Genomic DNA, 5,522 nt, shown 5'->3' on the forward strand with positions numbered 1-5,522 from the left:
GAAGGTAGAATAGAATTCCACTACCTTCCTTTCCTCTCCTCTCTCTCTCTCTCGCCTGTGATGACATGCGCTGAGAGGGTTGCATACCTTTTATTTTTTTTTTTGTTAATCAGCTTAGATTCAGCTATTAAATGGCAATTGCATGCTTGCTTAATTTACAGTTTAAGATGTATGTAAATCGTCTAATTCCCTGTGTTGGTAGATGCCGCAGTGAATGACATGGGTAAAATTAACTTTTCTCTCTCTGTCGCTCTCGCGCAAATCTGTTTTTCTTTTGTTAATCATTTTCGATTCAGCTATTAAATGGCAATTGCATGCTTGCTTAATTTACAGTTTAAGATGTACGTAAATCGTCTAATCCCTGCGTTGGTAGATGCTGCGGTGAATGACATGGATAAAATTAACTTTTTATCTCTCGCTCTAAATACTCGCTAAACAATAATTGTTCACCTAGTTGAAACATATCTCATAAAAGTATTATCTGAAGGAGCCCTTAGGAATAAAAAAATCAAAGTGGGCGTGTGGTCGAGTAGTAGGGGTGGATTGTAATGTAAGAGGCGTATCCATTTAGCTAGTGTAGAAGGGAAGTAAACAAAAAACCCATTCAAAACCATCCCAGGACACCAGCTGATAAAAGCCCACATTGAATGTCATTTCATAATCGATAGCGAGTAGGAATTTTCCAGCAGCGTTAGCTGGTTACTTTGTTATGTGTTTATTTGAATCCACCTGATAATCCTTGTAATATAAAAAACATAGCCAATACTTCTTTAGTGTTGCAGTGAACTTTATTTATATATATATATATATATATATATATATATATATATATATATATATATATATATATATATATATATATATATATATGTTGTGCATATAATATGTATGTGTGCATATGCATGCATGCAATCTCATTAATCTGTTAGCAGAACTGGAATAAATAATCTTGATTCTATTAATTTCAATATCCTAACAAGGTATATTTGTAATATATGGCAGCTTCCCATAAAACTGGTTGACGCTAGGAAAACGCTACAACGGTCACTTCTACATTTAAGTGAACCTGTGTAGAATACTTACAAAACACCAGCCACTTATATACCCCTACACAGGAGGCTCACCAACAGCGTGTTGAATTCCTCTACACACTATGCCCCACTTACCACTGACCTCGAAATGAAGCCCTTTGCTTTCCATCACCTTTCACCAATATTGAATAGGTTTTCCTTTCCCCATCCCTGGAAAGTATGCGCTTATTCAACAATCCTTTCCTCTACCATTCGTCCCACTTGACCAGACCACCCCAGAACAATGTCCTACCTTTCATCCATGCTAACCTTTTCACCACTTGTGTGTATGCACATTTCTCAATCATTTACATTCCTTTACGTCAGTTATACTTCGCAAACGTTTTATCTGAACACCTGAAGCTTATTCTTCCATCTGTAAGCAACAAGAATGGAAAGGGTTACTGTAAACTTTTAAAATGCTCGTGGAAGTGACGGTTGACGATGTAGAGGGAACTTATTAATTTGAAGACTCTGATAGAGGGGGTGCTATTGATGAGCCTTAAATATCAGTGCACGATGTGACTAATGTTGTAGAACTCATCTGCACAACGGGTTAATTAAAAATTCAATAGTTAGAGCATGCTTGTAGCAGTGACTGTTATGTTTAAATCTCCTGGTCCAAAACCATGTATACATTTTGGGGGGCTTGCTGTTACTTTGTTTCCCAAACAAAGAAGAAGAAACCCCTATTTTTCCCCATGGTCATGAATGGATCGATAGGCAATTCACACCGCGTGTCTCCCGTCGAATGAATTTTTTCCTTGTTTTCAGTCTTATTATTATTTTTCTTCTATTTCCGTGTTATTCCGTGAAATGATTTAGGCGATTGTACGAATTATCTCTGCTGGTGTACGCCAATAACAATGTACGTCCCCAATGGCTGTTTCTTTGCGTGGTGGCGTTCGGGTTTACAGTCATGCATGACATCACCCTCCTACCGTCCGTTCTAACTTTGTGAGTAAGGCTTTGGCTTAGGGTCTGTTAGGGTATCGAACGGTATTTTATTTAAATGTTCTATTGACTACAGCACGGAAAGAGTTCATCGAACATAAGAGCTTAAAGTTTATCGTAAAGCTTGACTTGTGGTTCCTTGATTAAACAATGAAATAAGGATAGCTGCCTAGTTGGGTATGTCAGTCATTTCAGAACAGAGAGCCATTTTAGTGATAGAAACTTTACTTATTTAAATTCACAGTGATTGTAAAATTTACATGTAAATCTCCTAAACTGGAAAAGTGATCCCCTGAAGCAATTCAATATAAGAAACACTTCTATATCCTTGCATATACCTGAGAGTAGGTGGAAAGGAATCGAACACATGCGGATCAATGGTCACCTTTAGCTCTCCTCCGTGTCGACACCGACATGCTTTGACCCGAATCCAAGGAGGAAACGGAGGCTATAGATCAGGTAGATGGTTTTCCGTAAGGCCGAAGGTGACTTGAGATTCGAATGGTATGGTAGTTATGTAAGAAGTTCAGTTCATTATGTTGAAATCACGAGTGCGACTAGAAAGCAAGTTTTTCTCTAATGAAATAATCAACATGTATCCATAGTCTAATTAAAAATCGATGGAAGATGTGCTTGGATAAATGGGAATGAATGTTCAGCGTTAGTGACTTGGCAGTTGGGTCGACAGTTTGTTTAAATCCGGCAATTTCTGCCGTTATCGATATGAGCTGGTCTTTTGAGTACATACAGTATAGTCAAAATACTCTGGTCTGAGGAACTGTCATGTTTTTATATGTTCTGCAACAAATATCGCAAAACAATAGCTATAAAACCTACTACTGCCTGTGCATTAGTCTCATCATTTCATCGATTCTTTAAAAGCTTACACTAAGGTTAAACTGTTCCTAAGTAAAGCTTGTAATTAATGCCACCGTTTTGCAGTAAATAGGCCTATATATACAGTATGTATGTATATGTATATATATACATACATACATATACGTACATACATATACATACATAGCCTAATAGTTTTAGACCTATCATTTAGTTCGGAGACTGCTAACCGCATATCGACACATTTCAAGTCCGTCGTCTTTGCAGCACGCACTGAAACCTGAGCCTATCAGGCACCATGTGTGAAACAAACACGAGTAGTTTGTTTACGTCACCTCTTCCCTCTAATTTTCCCTGTTACTTCCTTGCTCTGGATTTTTTCCTGTTAGCTGTATGGCGTTTCATAATCCTATGGATTGCCCTTTGTTCATGAGACTGGCATTTGTTTTGTGAAAAATTAACTGATTAATGCTGTCCGTACCCCGTCTCAGGTTCCTCCGCTTAGGGGGAAAGTATAAATCGGCTCTTTATAAATAACCGGTAGACTAGTGTTTACCGTGGGGTAGATGTATAGGAATATATGAGTTACTAACAATACAATGTGAACCGTAATGTGGTCTTTTGGACCTGACAGCAATTTTCTTCAGCTGATATCATTCAAGCCAGTTGTGATTGGCGGAATGGAGACTCGTGTCTGAAATGTGTATGCATCAATATTCTTAATGTGGTCTTCCTCATTCATAAGAGTTTACAGTCGTTTTCGTATCTCTTTAGTTAGGAAAATAATACAAGATGGTGATGCTAGGATGGCAGTTTAGGACTTTCATGAGGGTAATGCAGTATTTACTAGTGAAACAAGACAAGTATTTATTTTCTAAAACTGCGATACATCAGCCAATCAGAGGCATGATAGGAGCTTCAGTTAAATTAGCTGTAGATGATACCCTCTCTCTCTCTCTCTCTCTCTCTCTCTCTCTCTCTCTCTCTCTCTCTCTCTCTCTCTCTCTCTATATATATATATATATATATATATATATATATATACTGTATATAGCCTATATGAATATTTGATGTTTTAGTGCAAAATGGTTTTTTTATGAATACATATTTTGAAATAGCCTACTCATACAATGAGTTCTCTCTCTCTCTCTCTCTCTCTCTCTCTCTCTCTCTCTCTCTCTCTCTCTCCTCTCTCTCTCTGTCCAGCTTACCAGCCGTGAAAGGAGACAGTCGATTCATTACATGACTCACTTGTAATAGCAGGACATTCTTCATGATGCGTAATGAAATGAACGAAAGCCCATACATTACCATGATCACATTTTAGCGTGGGTGCACTCGTTTTGGGGGCTCTGTTTACGACTTTAAACCCTGCCATCAATATTGCATGGTTTGCCCACGGGACGGCGGACACAGAAAGGTGCATTAGTACGAGTAGCTTTCAAGATTATGTGTATATGTATATATATGTTTGTATGTAATATATTTGTATATATATTTATATATAGGCTATATATATTATATATGTGAGTATATTATATATATGTATATGTGTATATGTTATGTATAAACATATTTATATATGAATATAGGCTACACACGCACATACACACACACACACACACACACACACACACACATACATATATATATATATATATATATATATATATATATATATATATATATATATAGGCTATATGCTTAACTATTCTAGTTAATCTTCGTTGCTTAACATGTATTAAACACCACCATTAACTAATTGCTTTTCCTCCAAAGCTACATTTATCCCGATTAGATCCGGACGTAGACTGGATTATCAGTAAAGGACTAAACATGTTAGAGAGAGAGAGAGAGAGAGAGAGAGAGAGAGAGAGAGAGAGAGAGAGAGAGAGAGAGAGAGAGAATACTGTTCCCTATTTATTAAATTTAATAATCGCATAACAACGGTGCTTAATAGGATTAGATATATTTTAGCCTTCGTAAAGATGCATTCATTTTGGTTTATGGTCAATAAATTTTTGTACTAAATGCATTGGTGAATCTTATCAACAACTGCTAATCCGTAGCGTTCGTTAACTTGATATTTATAAATTTTACCGCCTACGTCATTATGGTCGATCACGGAACAGTAATTCATAGTACAGTATTGTGATACACGGAAGGTATTCCATAGATTTCTTTTTAAATATGTAAATTAAGTAAAGAAAATTAGAAACATTTAGGGTATTTAAACTTATGTTTAGCGAGAGCAGATATGTAAAGTGACGTTGATTTAATAATAATAAATCTTGAAAATGACGTCATTATGGTCAATGTAACGGAACTGTAATTCACAGAATTGTCTTACATGGGAGGAATTCCATAGATTTTCTTTTAGTATGTAAATTAATTTATGAGAAATTTAGATACATTTAACGTATTTAACCTAATGTTTAGCAAGAGTAGATAAAATATAAAGTGACGTCGTTAACTCAGTATATGAAATAAGGTATTGCTTAGCTCGAGGCAAACTCCATAGCATGTCTGTGAAATCTGGGTGGATTTCCTTACGCCAAAGTATCACCCTTCAGTTACGCAGTCATGCGTAGCACGCTTCATATTGTTTCAAAGAGATTGTCGGTTCCCTCCGTGCTTTTCTCCCCCGAAAATATAGCAACA

The sequence above is a fragment of the Macrobrachium rosenbergii genome, chromosome 5 (assembly GCF_040412425.1).
Source record: "Macrobrachium rosenbergii isolate ZJJX-2024 chromosome 5, ASM4041242v1, whole genome shotgun sequence".
NCBI lineage: Eukaryota > Metazoa > Arthropoda > Malacostraca > Decapoda > Palaemonidae > Macrobrachium > Macrobrachium rosenbergii.